This window comes from Schistocerca cancellata, unplaced genomic scaffold (assembly GCF_023864275.1).
Source record: "Schistocerca cancellata isolate TAMUIC-IGC-003103 unplaced genomic scaffold, iqSchCanc2.1 HiC_scaffold_1114, whole genome shotgun sequence".
Lineage (NCBI taxonomy): Eukaryota > Metazoa > Arthropoda > Insecta > Orthoptera > Acrididae > Schistocerca > Schistocerca cancellata.
In genome coordinates this window covers 86,132-102,602 of record NW_026047113.1, presented here as the reverse complement: position 1 = coordinate 102,602, position 16,471 = coordinate 86,132, and the positions used below count along the sequence as shown (strand labels likewise).

The 16,471-nt window shown below is 55.2% G+C and overlaps 7 non-coding genes and 10 pseudogenes across 7 annotated transcripts; all 17 read right to left on the bottom strand.

Moving 5' to 3' along the window:
- Nucleotides 1-551: 551 nt before the first annotated feature.
- LOC126158703 (5S ribosomal RNA) lies at nucleotides 552-670 on the bottom strand. Its single transcript, XR_007533690.1, has one exon. It is a non-coding gene; the product is annotated as a 5S ribosomal RNA (ribosomal RNA).
- Nucleotides 671-1,494: 824 nt separating this feature from the next.
- Nucleotides 1,495-1,613, bottom strand: LOC126159005 (5S ribosomal RNA; annotated as a pseudogene).
- An 829-nt stretch (nucleotides 1,614-2,442) lies between these two features.
- On the bottom strand, nucleotides 2,443-2,561 carry LOC126158702 (5S ribosomal RNA). Its single transcript, XR_007533689.1, has one exon. It is a non-coding gene; the product is annotated as a 5S ribosomal RNA (ribosomal RNA).
- An 834-nt stretch (nucleotides 2,562-3,395) lies between these two features.
- On the bottom strand, nucleotides 3,396-3,514 carry LOC126159017 (5S ribosomal RNA; annotated as a pseudogene).
- Nucleotides 3,515-4,349: 835 nt separating this feature from the next.
- Nucleotides 4,350-4,468, bottom strand: LOC126159003 (5S ribosomal RNA; annotated as a pseudogene).
- Nucleotides 4,469-5,313: 845 nt separating this feature from the next.
- Nucleotides 5,314-5,432, bottom strand: LOC126159002 (5S ribosomal RNA; annotated as a pseudogene).
- Nucleotides 5,433-6,277: 845 nt separating this feature from the next.
- LOC126158701 (5S ribosomal RNA) lies at nucleotides 6,278-6,396 on the bottom strand. Its single transcript, XR_007533688.1, has one exon. It is a non-coding gene; the product is annotated as a 5S ribosomal RNA (ribosomal RNA).
- Nucleotides 6,397-7,230: 834 nt separating this feature from the next.
- LOC126158985 (5S ribosomal RNA) lies at nucleotides 7,231-7,349 on the bottom strand. The gene has a single exon (XR_007533955.1). It is a non-coding gene; the product is annotated as a 5S ribosomal RNA (ribosomal RNA).
- An 834-nt stretch (nucleotides 7,350-8,183) lies between these two features.
- Nucleotides 8,184-8,302, bottom strand: LOC126159016 (5S ribosomal RNA; annotated as a pseudogene).
- Nucleotides 8,303-9,147: 845 nt separating this feature from the next.
- On the bottom strand, nucleotides 9,148-9,266 carry LOC126159001 (5S ribosomal RNA; annotated as a pseudogene).
- An 845-nt stretch (nucleotides 9,267-10,111) lies between these two features.
- Nucleotides 10,112-10,230, bottom strand: LOC126159000 (5S ribosomal RNA; annotated as a pseudogene).
- Nucleotides 10,231-11,075: 845 nt separating this feature from the next.
- On the bottom strand, nucleotides 11,076-11,194 carry LOC126158999 (5S ribosomal RNA; annotated as a pseudogene).
- An 850-nt stretch (nucleotides 11,195-12,044) lies between these two features.
- Nucleotides 12,045-12,163, bottom strand: LOC126158998 (5S ribosomal RNA; annotated as a pseudogene).
- Nucleotides 12,164-13,008: 845 nt separating this feature from the next.
- LOC126158700 (5S ribosomal RNA) lies at nucleotides 13,009-13,127 on the bottom strand. The gene has a single exon (XR_007533687.1). It is a non-coding gene; the product is annotated as a 5S ribosomal RNA (ribosomal RNA).
- Nucleotides 13,128-13,961: 834 nt separating this feature from the next.
- On the bottom strand, nucleotides 13,962-14,080 carry LOC126158983 (5S ribosomal RNA). The gene has a single exon (XR_007533953.1). It is a non-coding gene; the product is annotated as a 5S ribosomal RNA (ribosomal RNA).
- Nucleotides 14,081-14,925: 845 nt separating this feature from the next.
- Nucleotides 14,926-15,044, bottom strand: LOC126158997 (5S ribosomal RNA; annotated as a pseudogene).
- Nucleotides 15,045-15,889: 845 nt separating this feature from the next.
- Nucleotides 15,890-16,008, bottom strand: LOC126158697 (5S ribosomal RNA). The gene has a single exon (XR_007533685.1). It is a non-coding gene; the product is annotated as a 5S ribosomal RNA (ribosomal RNA).
- Between the last annotated feature and the right edge of the window lie 463 nt (nucleotides 16,009-16,471).

Below are 16,471 nucleotides of genomic sequence, written 5' to 3'. Positions count from 1 at the left end.
CCTGTGCGGTGTGTGGCAGTGTCGTGCTGGAGGGCCCACTGGTAGCGATGTGGGCTTCCTCGCCTCGCCTCGCCTCGCCTCGCCTCACACCAGGTGTCTGCGTAGTTTGCAGTGCATTCGCACCATTCCTATCCCTGTCCCTGTCCCCGTCCCGACTTGTCCCGACTTTGCTCGACTGCCGCTCGCTGCCGCTCGGGTCGTGGTCCATATGACAGCGCAAGCACGACAAACGTCTGCGGGACGAGACGAGACGAGACGAGACGAGACGACTAAGGAATAAATTCGTGGTTACAATTCAAATTTGGAACTCTACACTCCTACACAACAATAGGCGGTGACGTATTTCAGAAATCACCTGCCGATTCGTACTGTTTTGTCGTTTTCAAAGTCCTCTCGGCAAACTTGGTTAGCACATTCTCCCTCAAACTGAGTTAATTACTGCATTTTCGTACCATTACAGTAGTTTAAAAGGCATAAAGAAGCATCTTTGTCACAACAGAAAGGTAGTTTGAAAATTGGGCTGGTGACATAACAAAATAAAACAGGAAGGGAGCCAGCAGCACCCGGGTTTCCCAGGCGGTCACCCATCCAAGTACTAGCCGGGCCCGATGATGCTTAACTTCGGTGATCGGACGAGAACCGCTGTATTCATCATGGTATGGCCGTTGGCGCTCATCTAATGTAGGAGCACGGCAGAATTCGCGTTCGGCTTTTCTCCCAACACACAAAATGTTAGTTTTCGGCCGCATTTGACGAAAGCGCTTCCTTCCGCAACAGCCAGTTCCTCGTGGACGGCGGGGGGAGGCGCGCCCGGCGTCCCAGCAGAGTGACGGCCGAATTGGCGGGCGCACCGCCGCGTGTGTGAGACGCACTGCTGCTCGTTGCACCCCCTGTCATTCGCTGGGCGCGTGCAGCCTTCGACACTAGCGGAGGACGCATCTTGTCCCTGGTGTTCAGCGGAGGGCCTGTGCGGTGTGTGGCAGTGTCGTGCTGGAGGGCCCACTGGTAGCGATGTGGGCTTCCTCGCCTCGCCTCGCCTCGCCTCGCCTCACACCAGGTGTCTGCGTAGTTTGCAGTGCATTCGCACCATTCCTATCCCTGTCCCTGTCCCCGTCCCGACTTTGCTCGACTGCCGCTCGCTGCCGCTCGGGTCGTGGTCCATATGACAGCGCAAGCACGACAAACGTCTGCGGGACGAGACGAGACGAGACGAGACGACTAAGGAATAAATTCGTGGTTACAATTTGGAACTCCACACTCCTACACAACAATAGGCGGTGACGTATTTCAGAAATCACCTGCCGATTCGTACTGTTTTGTCGTTTTCAAAGTCCTCTCGGCAAACTTGGTTAGCACATTCTCCCTCAAACTGAGTTAATTACTGCATTTTCGTACCATTACAGTAGTTTAAAAGGCATAAAGAAGCATCTTTGTCACAACAGAAAGGTAGTTTGAAAATTGGGCTGGTGACATAACAAAATAAAACAGGAAGGGAGCCAGCAGCACCCGGGTTTCCCAGGCGGTCACCCATCCAAGTACTAGCCGGGCCCGATGATGCTTAACTTCGGTGATCGGACTAGAACCGCCTTATTCATCATGGTATGGCCGTTAGCGCTCATCTAATGTAGGAGCACGGCAGAATTCGCGTTCGGCTTTTCTCCCAACACACAAAATGTTAGTTTTCGGCCGCATTTGACGAAAGCGCTTCCTTCCGCAACAGCCAGTTCCTCGTGGACGGCGGGGGGAGGCGCGCCCGGCGTCCCAGCAGAGTGACGGCCGAATTGGCGGGCGCACCGCCGCGTGTGTGAGACGCACTGCTGCTCGTTGCACCCCCTGTCATTCGCTGGGCGCGTGCAGCCTTCGACACTAGCGGAGGACGCATCTTGTCCCTGGTGTTCAGCGGAGGGCCTGTGCGGTGTGTGGCAGTGTCGTGCTGGAGGGCCCACTGGTAGCGATGTGGGCTTCCTCGCCTCGCCTCGCCTCGCCTCGCCTCACACCAGGTGTCTGCGTAGTTTGCAGTGCATTCGCACCATTCCTATCCCTGTCCCTGTCCCGACTTTGCTCGACTGCCGCTCGCTGCCGCTCGGGTCGTGGTCCATATGACAGCGCAAGCACGACAAACGTCTGCGGGACGAGACGAGACGAGACGAGACGAGACGACTAAGGAATAAATTCGTGGTTACAATTCAAATTTGGAACTCTACACTCCTACACAACAATAGGCGGTGACGTATTTCAGAAATCACCTGCCGATTCGTACTGTTTTGTCGTTTTCAAAGTCCTCTCGGCAAACTTGGTTAGCACATTCTCCCTCAAACTGAGTTAATTACTGCATTTTCGTACCATTACAGTAGTTTAAAAGGCATAAAGAAGCATCTTTGTCACAACAGAAAGGTAGTTTGAAAATTGGGCTGGTGACATAACAAAATAAAACAGGAAGGGAGCCAGCAGCACCCGGGTTTCCCAGGCGGTCACCCATCCAAGTACTAGCCGGGCCCGATGATGCTTAACTTCGGTGATCGGACGAGAACCGCTGTATTCATCATGGTATGGCCGTTGGCGCTCATCTAATGTAGGAACACGGCAGAATTCGCGTTCGGCTTTTCTCCCAACACACAAAATGTTAGTTTTCGGCCGCATTTGACGAAAGCGCTTCCTTCCGCAACAGCCAGTTCCTCGTGGACGGCGGGGGGAGGCGCGCCCGGCGTCCCAGCAGAGTGACGGCCGAATTGGCGGGCGCACCGCCGCGTGTGTGAGACGCACTGCTGCTCGTTGCACCCCCTGTCATTCGCTGGGCGCGTGCAGCCTTCGACACTAGCGGAGGACGCATCTTGTCCCTGGTGTTCAGCGGAGGGCCTGTGCGGTGTGTGGCAGTGTCGTGCTGGAGGGCCCACTGGTAGCGATGTGGGCTTCCTCGCCTCGCCTCGCCTCGCCTCGCCTCACACCAGGTGTCTGCGTAGTTTTCAGTGCATTCGCACCATTCCTATCCCTGTCCCTGTCCCCGTCCCGACTTGTCCCGACTTTGCTCGACTGCCGCTCGCTGCCGCTCGGGTCGTGGTCCATATGACAGCGCAAGCACGACAAACGTCTGCGGGACGAGACGAGACGAGACGAGACGACTAAGGAATAAATTCGTGGTTACAATTTGGAACTCCACACTCCTACACAACAATAGGCGGTGACGTATTTCAGAAATCACCTGCCGATTCGTACTGTTTTGTCGTTTTCAAAGTCCTCTCGGCAAACTTGGTTAGCACATTCTCCCTCAAACTGAGTTAATTACTGCATTTTCGTACCATTACAGTAGTTTAAAAGGCATAAAGAAGCATCTTTGTCACAACAGAAAGGTAGTTTGAAAATTGGGCTGGTGACATAACAAAATAAAACAGGAAGGGAGCCAGCAGCACCCGGGTTTGCCAGGCGGTCACCAATCCAAGTACCAGCCGGGCCCGATGATGCTTAACTTCGGTGATCGGACGAGAACCGCTGTATTCATCATGGTATGGCCGTTGGCGCTCATCTAATGTAGGAGCACGGCAGAATTCGCGTTCGGCTTTTCTCCCAACACACAAAATGTTAGTTTTCGGCCGCATTTGACGAAAGCGCTTCCTTCCGCAACAGCCAGTTCCTCGTGGACGGCGGGGGGAGGCGCGCCCGGCGTCCCAGCAGAGTGACGGCCGAATTGGCGGGCGCACCGCCGCGTGTGTGAGACGCACTGCTGCTCGTTGCACCCCCTGTCATTCGCTGGGCGCGTGCAGCCTTCGACACTAGCGGAGGACGCATCTTGTCCCTGGTGTTCAGCGGAGGGCCTGTGCGGTGTGTGGCAGTGTCGTGCTGGAGGGCCCACTGGTAGCGATGTGGGCTTCCTCGCCTCGCCTCGCCTCGCCTCGCCTCACACCAGGTGTCTGCGTAGTTTTCAGTGCATTCGCACCATTCCTATCCCTGTCCCTGTCCCCGTCCCGACTTGTCCCGACTTTGCTCGACTGCCGCTCGCTGCCGCTCGGGTCGTGGTCCATATGACAGCGCAAGCACGACAAACGTCTGCGGGACGAGACGAGACGAGACGACTAAGGAATAAATTCGTGGTTACAATTCAAATTTGGAACTCTACACTCCTACACAACAATAGGCGGTGACGTATTTCAGAAATCACCTGCCGATTCGTACTGTTTTGTCGTTTTCAAAGTCCTCTCGGCAAACTTGGTTAGCACATTCTCCCTCAAACTGAGTTAATTACTGCATTTTCGTACCATTACAGTAGTTTAAAAGGCATAAAGAAGCATCTTTGTCACAACAGAAAGGTAGTTTGAAAATTGGGCTGGTGACATAACAAAATAAAACAGGAAGGGAGCCAGCAGCACCCGGGTTTCCCAGGCGGTCACCCATCCAAGTACTAGCCGGGCCCGATGATGCTTAACTTCGGTGATCGGACTAGAACCGCCTTATTCATCATGGTATGGCCGTTAGCGCTCATCTAATGTAGGAGCACGGCAGAATTCGCGTTCGGCTTTTCTCCCAACACACAAAATGTTAGTTTTCGGCCGCATTTGACGAAAGCGCTTCCTTCCGCAACAGCCAGTTCCTCGTGGACGGCGGGGGGAGGCGCGCCCGGCGTCCCAGCAGAGTGACGGCCGAATTGGCGGGCGCACCGCCGCGTGTGTGAGACGCGCTGCTGCTCGTTGCACCCCCTGTCATTCGCTGGGCGCGTGCAGCCTTCGACACTAGCGGAGGACGCATCTTGTCCCTGGTGTTCAGCGGAGGGCCTGTGCGGTGTGTGGCAGTGTCGTGCTGGAGGGCCCACTGGTAGCGATGTGGGCTTCCTCGCCTCGCCTCGCCTCGCCTCGCCTCACACCAGGTGTCTGCGTAGTTTGCAGTGCATTCGCACCATTCCTATCCCTGTCCCTGTCCCCGTCCCGACTTGTCCCGACTTTGCTCGACTGCCGCTCGCTGCCGCTCGGGTCGTGGTCCATATGACAGCGCAAGCACGACAAACGTCTGCGGGACGAGACGAGACGAGACGAGACGAGACGACTAATGAATAAATTCGTGGTTACAATTCAAATTTGGAACTCTACACTCCTACACAACAATAGGCGGTGACGTATTTCAGAAATCACCTGCCGATTCGTACTGTTTTGTCGTTTTCAAAGTCCTCTCGGCAAACTTGGTTAGCACATTCTCCCTCAAACTGAGTTAATTACTGCATTTTCGTACCATTACAGTAGTTTAAAAGGCATAAAGAAGCATCTTTGTCACAACAGAAAGGTAGTTTGAAAATTGGGCTGGTGACATAACAAAATAAAACAGGAAGGGAGCCAGCAGCACCCGGGTTTCCCAGGCGGTCACCCATCCAAGTACTAGCCGGGCCCGATGATGCTTAACTTCGGTGATCGGACTAGAACCGCCTTATTCATCATGGTATGGCCGTTAGCGCTCATCTAATGTAGGAGCACGGCAGAATTCGCGTTCGGCTTTTCTCCCAACACACAAAATGTTAGTTTTCGGCCGCATTTGACGAAAGCGCTTCCTTCCGCAACAGCCAGTTCCTCGTGGACGGCGGGGGGAGGCGCGCCCGGCGTCCCAGCAGAGTGACGGCCGAATTGGCGGGCGCACCGCCGCGTGTGTGAGACGCACTGCTGCTCGTTGCACCCCCTGTCATTCGCTGGGCGCGTGCAGCCTTCGACACTAGCGGAGGACGCATCTTGTCCCTGGTGTTCAGCGGAGGGCCTGTGCGGTGTGTGGCAGTGTCGTGCTGGAGGGCCCACTGGTAGCGATGTGGGCTTCCTCGCCTCGCCTCGCCTCGCCTCGCCTCACACCAGGTGTCTGCGTAGTTTTCAGTGCATTCGCACCATTCCTATCCCTGTCCCTGTCCCCGTCCCGACTTGTCCCGACTTTGCTCGACTGCCGCTCGCTGCCGCTCGGGTCGTGGTCCATATGACAGCGCAAGCACGACAAACGTCTGCGGGACGAGACGAGACGAGACGAGACGAGACGACTAAGGAATAAATTCGTGGTTACAATTCAAATTTGGAACTCTACACTCCTACACAACAATAGGCGGTGACGTATTTCAGAAATCACCTGCCGATTCGTACTGTTTTGTCGTTTTCAAAGTCCTCTCGGCAAACTTGGTTAGCACATTCTCCCTCAAACTGAGTTAATTACTGCATTTTCGTACCATTACAGTAGTTTAAAAGGCATAAAGAAGCATCTTTGTCACAACAGAAAGGTAGTTTGAAAATTGGGCTGGTGACATAACAAAATAAAACAGGAAGGGAGCCAGCAGCACCCGGGTTTCCCAGGCGGTCACCCATCCAAGTACTAGCCGGGCCCGATGATGCTTAACTTCGGTGATCGGACGAGAACCGCTGTATTCATCATGGTATGGCCGTTGGCGCTCATCTAATGTAGGAACACGGCAGAATTCGCGTTCGGCTTTTCTCCCAACACACAAAATGTTAGTTTTCGGCCGCATTTGACGAAAGCGCTTCCTTCCGCAACAGCCAGTTCCTCGTGGACGGCGGGGGGAGGCGCGCCCGGCGTCCCAGCAGAGTGACGGCCGAATTGGCGGGCGCACCGCCGCGTGTGTGAGACGCACTGCTGCTCGTTGCACCCCCTGTCATTCGCTGGGCGCGTGCAGCCTTCGACACTAGCGGAGGACGCATCTTGTCCCTGGTGTTCAGCGGAGGGCCTGTGCGGTGTGTGGCAGTGTCGTGCTGGAGGGCCCACTGGTAGCGATGTGGGCTTCCTCGCCTCGCCTCGCCTCGCCTCGCCTCACACCAGGTGTCTGCGTAGTTTGCAGTGCATTCGCACCATTCCTATCCCTGTCCCTGTCCCCGTCCCGACTTGTCCCGACTTTGCTCGACTGCCGCTCGCTGCCGCTCGGGTCGTGGTCCATATGACAGCGCAAGCACGACAAACGTCTGCGGGACGAGACGAGACGAGACGAGACGACTAAGGAATAAATTCGTGGTTACAATTTGGAACTCCACACTCCTACACAACAATAGGCGGTGACGTATTTCAGAAATCACCTGCCGATTCGTACTGTTTTGTCGTTTTCAAAGTCCTCTCGGCAAACTTGGTTAGCACATTCTCCCTCAAACTGAGTTAATTACTGCATTTTCGTACCATTACAGTAGTTTAAAAGGCATAAAGAAGCATCTTTGTCACAACAGAAAGGTAGTTTGAAAATTGGGCTGGTGACATAACAAAATAAAACAGGAAGGGAGCCAGCAGCACCCGGGTTTGCCAGGCGGTCACCCATCCAAGTACCAGCCGGGCCCGATGATGCTTAACTTCGGTGATCGGACGAGAACCGCTGTATTCATCATGGTATGGCCGTTGGCGCTCATCTAATGTAGGAGCACGGCAGAATTCGCGTTCGGCTTTTCTCCCAACACACAAAATGTTAGTTTTCGGCCGCATTTGACGAAAGCGCTTCCTTCCGCAACAGCCAGTTCCTCGTGGACGGCGGGGGGAGGCGCGCCCGGCGTCCCAGCAGAGTGACGGCCGAATTGGCGGGCGCACCGCCGCGTGTGTGAGACGCACTGCTGCTCGTTGCACCCCCTGTCATTCGCTGGGCGCGTGCAGCCTTCGACACTAGCGGAGGACGCATCTTGTCCCTGGTGTTCAGCGGAGGGCCTGTGCGGTGTGTGGCAGTGTCGTGCTGGAGGGCCCACTGGTAGCGATGTGGGCTTCCTCGCCTCGCCTCGCCTCGCCTCGCCTCACACCAGGTGTCTGCGTAGTTTTCAGTGCATTCGCACCATTCCTATCCCTGTCCCTGTCCCCGTCCCGACTTGTCCCGACTTTGCTCGACTGCCGCTCGCTGCCGCTCGGGTCGTGGTCCATATGACAGCGCAAGCACGACAAACGTCTGCGGGACGAGACGAGACGAGACGAGACGACTAAGGAATAAATTCGTGGTTACAATTTGGAACTCCACACTCCTACACAACAATAGGCGGTGACGTATTTCAGAAATCACCTGCCGATTCGTACTGTTTTGTCGTTTTCAAAGTCCTCTCGGCAAACTTGGTTAGCACATTCTCCCTCAAACTGAGTTAATTACTGCATTTTCGTACCATTACAGTAGTTTAAAAGGCATAAAGAAGCATCTTTGTCACAACAGAAAGGTAGTTTGAAAATTGGGCTGGTGACATAACAAAATAAAACAGGAAGGGAGCCAGCAGCACCCGGGTTTGCCAGGCGGTCACCAATCCAAGTACCAGCCGGGCCCGATGATGCTTAACTTCGGTGATCGGACGAGAACCGCTGTATTCATCATGGTATGGCCGTTGGCGCTCATCTAATGTAGGAGCACGGCAGAATTCGCGTTCGGCTTTTCTCCCAACACACAAAATGTTAGTTTTCGGCCGCATTTGACGAAAGCGCTTCCTTCCGCAACAGCCAGTTCCTCGTGGACGGCGGGGGGAGGCGCGCCCGGCGTCCCAGCAGAGTGACGGCCGAATTGGCGGGCGCACCGCCGCGTGTGTGAGACGCACTGCTGCTCGTTGCACCCCCTGTCATTCGCTGGGCGCGTGCAGCCTTCGACACTAGCGGAGGACGCATCTTGTCCCTGGTGTTCAGCGGAGGGCCTGTGCGGTGTGTGGCAGTGTCGTGCTGGAGGGCCCACTGGTAGCGATGTGGGCTTCCTCGCCTCGCCTCGCCTCGCCTCGCCTCACACCAGGTGTCTGCGTAGTTTTCAGTGCATTCGCACCATTCCTATCCCTGTCCCTGTCCCCGTCCCGACTTGTCCCGACTTTGCTCGACTGCCGCTCGCTGCCGCTCGGGTCGTGGTCCATATGACAGCGCAAGCACGACAAACGTCTGCGGGACGAGACGAGACGAGACGAGACGAGACGACTAAGGAATAAATTCGTGGTTACAATTCAAATTTGGAACTCTACACTCCTACACAACAATAGGCGGTGACGTATTTCAGAAATCACCTGCCGATTCGTACTGTTTTGTCGTTTTCAAAGTCCTCTCGGCAAACTTGGTTAGCACATTCTCCCTCAAACTGAGTTAATTACTGCATTTTCGTACCATTACAGTAGTTTAAAAGGCATAAAGAAGCATCTTTGTCACAACAGAAAGGTAGTTTGAAAATTGGGCTGGTGACATAACAAAATAAAACAGGAAGGGAGCCAGCAGCACCCGGGTTTCCCAGGCGGTCACCCATCCAAGTACTAGCCGGGCCCGATGATGCTTAACTTCGGTGATCGGACTAGAACCGCCTTATTCATCATGGTATGGCCGTTAGCGCTCATCTAATGTAGGAGCACGGCAGAATTCGCGTTCGGCTTTTCTCCCAACACACAAAATGTTAGTTTTCGGCCGCATTTGACGAAAGCGCTTCCTTCCGCAACAGCCAGTTCCTCGTGGACGGCGGGGGGAGGCGCGCCCGGCGTCCCAGCAGAGTGACGGCCGAATTGGCGGGCGCACCGCCGCGTGTGTGAGACGCACTGCTGCTCGTTGCACCCCCTGTCATTCGCTGGGCGCGTGCAGCCTTCGACACTAGCGGAGGACGCATCTTGTCCCTGGTGTTCAGCGGAGGGCCTGTGCGGTGTGTGGCAGTGTCGTGCTGGAGGGCCCACTGGTAGCGATGTGGGCTTCCTCGCCTCGCCTCGCCTCGCCTCGCCTCACACCAGGTGTCTGCGTAGTTTTCAGTGCATTCGCACCATTCCTATCCCTGTCCCTGTCCCCGTCCCGACTTGTCCCGACTTTGCTCGACTGCCGCTCGCTGCCGCTCGGGTCGTGGTCCATATGACAGCGCAAGCACGACAAACGTCTGCGGGACGAGACGAGACGAGACGAGACGAGACGACTAAGGAATAAATTCGTGGTTACAATTCAAATTTGGAACTCTACACTCCTACACAACAATAGGCGGTGACGTATTTCAGAAATCACCTGCCGATTCGTACTGTTTTGTCGTTTTCAAAGTCCTCTCGGCAAACTTGGTTAGCACATTCTCCCTCAAACTGAGTTAATTACTGCATTTTCGTACCATTACAGTAGTTTAAAAGGCATAAAGAAGCATCTTTGTCACAACAGAAAGGTAGTTTGAAAATTGGGCTGGTGACATAACAAAATAAAACAGGAAGGGAGCCAGCAGCACCCGGGTTTCCCAGGCGGTCACCCATCCAAGTACTAGCCGGGCCCGATGATGCTTAACTTCGGTGATCGGACTAGAACCGCCTTATTCATCATGGTATGGCCGTTAGCGCTCATCTAATGTAGGAGCACGGCAGAATTCGCGTTCGGCTTTTCTCCCAACACACAAAATGTTAGTTTTCGGCCGCATTTGACGAAAGCGCTTCCTTCCGCAACAGCCAGTTCCTCGTGGACGGCGGGGGGAGGCGCGCCCGGCGTCCCAGCAGAGTGACGGCCGAATTGGCGGGCGCACCGCCGCGTGTGTGAGACGCACTGCTGCTCGTTGCACCCCCTGTCATTCGCTGGGCGCGTGCAGCCTTCGACACTAGCGGAGGACGCATCTTGTCCCTGGTGTTCAGCGGAGGGCCTGTGCGGTGTGTGGCAGTGTCGTGCTGGAGGGCCCACTGGTAGCGATGTGGGCTTCCTCGCCTCGCCTCGCCTCGCCTCGCCTCACACCAGGTGTCTGCGTAGTTTTCAGTGCATTCGCACCATTCCTATCCCTGTCCCTGTCCCCGTCCCGACTTGTCCCGACTTTGCTCGACTGCCGCTCGCTGCCGCTCGGGTCGTGGTCCATATGACAGCGCAAGCACGACAAACGTCTGCGGGACGAGACGAGACGAGACGAGACGAGACGACTAAGGAATAAATTCGTGGTTACAATTCAAATTTGGAACTCTACACTCCTACACAACAATAGGCGGTGACGTATTTCAGAAATCACCTGCCGATTCGTACTGTTTTGTCGTTTTCAAAGTCCTCTCGGCAAACTTGGTTAGCACATTCTCCCTCAAACTGAGTTAATTACTGCATTTTCGTACCATTACAGTAGTTTAAAAGGCATAAAGAAGCATCTTTGTCACAACAGAAAGGTAGTTTGAAAATTGGGCTGGTGACATAACAAAATAAAACAGGAAGGGAGCCAGCAGCACCCGGGTTTCCCAGGCGGTCACCCATCCAAGTACTAGCCGGGCCCGATGATGCTTAACTTCGGTGATCGGACTAGAACCGCCTTATTCATCATGGTATGGCCGTTAGCGCTCATCTAATGTAGGAGCACGGCAGAATTCGCGTTCGGCTTTTCTCCCAACACACAAAATGTTAGTTTTCGGCCGCATTTGACGAAAGCGCTTCCTTCCGCAACAGCCAGTTCCTCGTGGACGGCGGGGGGAGGCGCGCCCGGCGTCCCAGCAGAGTGACGGCCGAATTGGCGGGCGCACCGCCGCGTGTGTGAGACGCACTGCTGCTCGTTGCACCCCCTGTCATTCGCTGGGCGCGTGCAGCCTTCGACACTAGCGGAGGACGCATCTTGTCCCTGGTGTTCAGCGGAGGGCCTGTGCGGTGTGTGGCAGTGTCGTGCTGGAGGGCCCACTGGTAGCGATGTGGGCTTCCTCGCCTCGCCTCGCCTCGCCTCGCCTCACACCAGGTGTCTGCGTAGTTTTCAGTGCATTCGCACCATTCCTATCCCTGTCCCTGTCCCCGTCCCGACTTGTCCCGACTTTGCTCGACTGCCGCTCGCTGCCGCTCGGGTCGTGGTCCATATGACAGCGCAAGCACGACAAACGTCTGCGGGACGAGACGAGACGAGACGAGACGAGACGAGACGACTAAGGAATAAATTCGTGGTTACAATTCAAATTTGGAACTCTACACTCCTACACAACAATAGGCGGTGACGTATTTCAGAAATCACCTGCCGATTCGTACTGTTTTGTCGTTTTCAAAGTCCTCTCGGCAAACTTGGTTAGCACATTCTCCCTCAAACTGAGTTAATTACTGCATTTTCGTACCATTACAGTAGTTTAAAAGGCATAAAGAAGCATCTTTGTCACAACAGAAAGGTAGTTTGAAAATTGGGCTGGTGACATAACAAAATAAAACAGGAAGGGAGCCAGCAGCACCCGGGTTTCCCAGGCGGTCACCCATCCAAGTACTAGCCGGGCCCGATGATGCTTAACTTCGGTGATCGGACTAGAACCGCCTTATTCATCATGGTATGGCCGTTAGCGCTCATCTAATGTAGGAGCACGGCAGAATTCGCGTTCGGCTTTTCTCCCAACACACAAAATGTTAGTTTTCGGCCGCATTTGACGAAAGCGCTTCCTTCCGCAACAGCCAGTTCCTCGTGGACGGCGGGGGGAGGCGCGCCCGGCGTCCCAGCAGAGTGACGGCCGAATTGGCGGGCGCACCGCCGCGTGTGTGAGACGCACTGCTGCTCGTTGCACCCCCTGTCATTCGCTGGGCGCGTGCAGCCTTCGACACTAGCGGAGGACGCATCTTGTCCCTGGTGTTCAGCGGAGGGCCTGTGCGGTGTGTGGCAGTGTCGTGCTGGAGGGCCCACTGGTAGCGATGTGGGCTTCCTCGCCTCGCCTCGCCTCGCCTCGCCTCACACCAGGTGTCTGCGTAGTTTGCAGTGCATTCGCACCATTCCTATCCCTGTCCCTGTCCCCGTCCCGACTTGTCCCGACTTTGCTCGACTGCCGCTCGCTGCCGCTCGGGTCGTGGTCCATATGACAGCGCAAGCACGACAAACGTCTGCGGGACGAGACGAGACGAGACGAGACGAGACGACTAAGGAATAAATTCGTGGTTACAATTCAAATTTGGAACTCTACACTCCTACACAACAATAGGCGGTGACGTATTTCAGAAATCACCTGCCGATTCGTACTGTTTTGTCGTTTTCAAAGTCCTCTCGGCAAACTTGGTTAGCACATTCTCCCTCAAACTGAGTTAATTACTGCATTTTCGTACCATTACAGTAGTTTAAAAGGCATAAAGAAGCATCTTTGTCACAACAGAAAGGTAGTTTGAAAATTGGGCTGGTGACATAACAAAATAAAACAGGAAGGGAGCCAGCAGCACCCGGGTTTCCCAGGCGGTCACCCATCCAAGTACTAGCCGGGCCCGATGATGCTTAACTTCGGTGATCGGACGAGAACCGCTGTATTCATCATGGTATGGCCGTTGGCGCTCATCTAATGTAGGAGCACGGCAGAATTCGCGTTCGGCTTTTCTCCCAACACACAAAATGTTAGTTTTCGGCCGCATTTGACGAAAGCGCTTCCTTCCGCAACAGCCAGTTCCTCGTGGACGGCGGGGGGAGACGCGCCCGGCGTCCCAGCAGAGTGACGGCCGAATTGGCGGGCGCACCGCCGCGTGTGTGAGACGCACTGCTGCTCGTTGCACCCCCTGTCATTCGCTGGGCGCGTGCAGCCTTCGACACTAGCGGAGGACGCATCTTGTCCCTGGTGTTCAGCGGAGGGCCTGTGCGGTGTGTGGCAGTGTCGTGCTGGAGGGCCCACTGGTAGCGATGTGGGCTTCCTCGCCTCGCCTCGCCTCGCCTCGCCTCACACCAGGTGTCTGCGTAGTTTGCAGTGCATTCGCACCATTCCTATCCCTGTCCCTGTCCCCGTCCCGACTTGTCCCGACTTTGCTCGACTGCCGCTCGCTGCCGCTCGGGTCGTGGTCCATATGACAGCGCAAGCACGACAAACGTCTGCGGGACGAGACGAGACGAGACGAGACGACTAAGGAATAAATTCGTGGTTACAATTTGGAACTCCACACTCCTACACAACAATAGGCGGTGACGTATTTCAGAAATCACCTGCCGATTCGTACTGTTTTGTCGTTTTCAAAGTCCTCTCGGCAAACTTGGTTAGCACATTCTCCCTCAAACTGAGTTAATTACTGCATTTTCGTACCATTACAGTAGTTTAAAAGGCATAAAGAAGCATCTTTGTCACAACAGAAAGGTAGTTTGAAAATTGGGCTGGTGACATAACAAAATAAAACAGGAAGGGAGCCAGCAGCACCCGGGTTTGCCAGGCGGTCACCCATCCAAGTACCAGCCGGGCCCGATGATGCTTAACTTCGGTGATCGGACGAGAACCGCTGTATTCATCATGGTATGGCCGTTGGCGCTCATCTAATGTAGGAGCACGGCAGAATTCGCGTTCGGCTTTTCTCCCAACACACAAAATGTTAGTTTTCGGCCGCATTTGACGAAAGCGCTTCCTTCCGCAACAGCCAGTTCCTCGTGGACGGCGGGGGGAGGCGCGCCCGGCGTCCCAGCAGAGTGACGGCCGAATTGGCGGGCGCACCGCCGCGTGTGTGAGACGCACTGCTGCTCGTTGCACCCCCTGTCATTCGCTGGGCGCGTGCAGCCTTCAACACTAGCGGAGGACGCATCTTGTCCCTGGTGTTCAGCGGAGGGCCTGTGCGGTGTGTGGCAGTGTCGTGCTGGAGGGCCCACTGGTAGCGATGTGGGCTTCCTCGCCTCGCCTCGCCTCGCCTCGCCTCACACCAGGTGTCTGCGTAGTTTTCAGTGCATTCGCACCATTCCTATCCCTGTCCCTGTCCCCGTCCCGACTTGTCCCGACTTTGCTCGACTGCCGCTCGCTGCCGCTCGGGTCGTGGTCCATATGACAGCGCAAGCACGACAAACGTCTGCGGGACGAGACGAGACGAGACGAGACGAGACGACTAAGGAATAAATTCGTGGTTACAATTCAAATTTGGAACTCTACACTCCTACACAACAATAGGCGGTGACGTATTTCAGAAATCACCTGCCGATTCGTACTGTTTTGTCGTTTTCAAAGTCCTCTCGGCAAACTTGGTTAGCACATTCTCCCTCAAACTGAGTTAATTACTGCATTTTCGTACCATTACAGTAGTTTAAAAGGCATAAAGAAGCATCTTTGTCACAACAGAAAGGTAGTTTGAAAATTGGGCTGGTGACATAACAAAATAAAACAGGAAGGGAGCCAGCAGCACCCGGGTTTCCCAGGCGGTCACCCATCCAAGTACTAGCCGGGCCCGATGATGCTTAACTTCGGTGATCGGACTAGAACCGCCTTATTCATCATGGTATGGCCGTTAGCGCTCATCTAATGTAGGAGCACGGCAGAATTCGCGTTCGGCTTTTCTCCCAACACACAAAATGTTAGTTTTCGGCCGCATTTGACGAAAGCGCTTCCTTCCGCAACAGCCAGTTCCTCGTGGACGGCGGGGGGAGGCGCGCCCGGCGTCCCAGCAGAGTGACGGCCGAATTGGCGGGCGCACCGCCGCGTGTGTGAGACGCACTGCTGCTCGTTGCACCCCCTGTCATTCGCTGGGCGCGTGCAGCCTTCGACACTAGCGGAGGACGCATCTTGTCCCTGGTGTTCAGCGGAGGGCCTGTGCGGTGTGTGGCAGTGTCGTGCTGGAGGGCCCACTGGTAGCGATGTGGGCTTCCTCGCCTCGCCTCGCCTCGCCTCGCCTCACACCAGGTGTCTGCGTAGTTTGCAGTGCATTCGCACCATTCCTATCCCTGTCCCTGTCCCCGTCCCGACTTGTCCCGACTTTGCTCGACTGCCGCTCGCTGCCGCTCGGGTCGTGGTCCATATGACAGCGCAAGCACGACAAACGTCTGCGGGACGAGACGAGACGAGACGAGACGAGACGACTAAGGAATAAATTCGTGGTTACAATTCAAATTTGGAACTCTACACTCCTACACAACAATAGGCGGTGACGTATTTCAGAAATCACCTGCCGATTCGTACTGTTTTGTCGTTTTCAAAGTCCTCTCGGCAAACTTGGTTAGCACATTCTCCCTCAAACTGAGTTAATTACTGCATTTTCGTACCATTACAGTAGTTTAAAAGGCATAAAGAAGCATCTTTGTCACAACAGAAAGGTAGTTTGAAAATTGGGCTGGTGACATAACAAAATAAAACAGGAAGGGAGCCAGCAGCACCCGGGTTTCCCAGGCGGTCACCCATCCAAGTACTAGCCGGGCCCGATGATGCTTAACTTCGGTGATCGGACGAGAACCGCTGTATTCATCATGGTATGGCCGTTGGCGCTCATCTAATGTAGGAGCACGGCAGAATTCGCGTTCGGCTTTTCTCCCAACACACAAAATGTTAGTTTTCGGCCGCATTTGACGAAAGCGCTTCCTTCCGCAACAGCCAGTTCCTCGTGGACGGCGGGGGGAGGCGCGCCCGGCGTCCCAGCAGAGTGACGGCCGAATTGGCGGGCGCACCGCCGCGTGTGTGAGACGCACTGCTGCTCGTTGCACCCCCTGTCATTCGCTGGGCGCGTGCAGCCTTCGACACTAGCGGAGGACGCATCTTGTCCCTGGTGTTCAGCGGAGGGCCTGTGCGGTGTGTGGCAGTGTCGTGCTGGAGGGCCCACTGGTAGCGATGTGGGCTTCCTCGCCTCGCCTCGCCTCGCCTCGCCTCACACCAGGTGTCTGCGTAGTTTGCAGTGCATTCGCACCATTCCTATCCCTGTCCCTGTCCCCGTCCCGACTTGTCCCGACTTT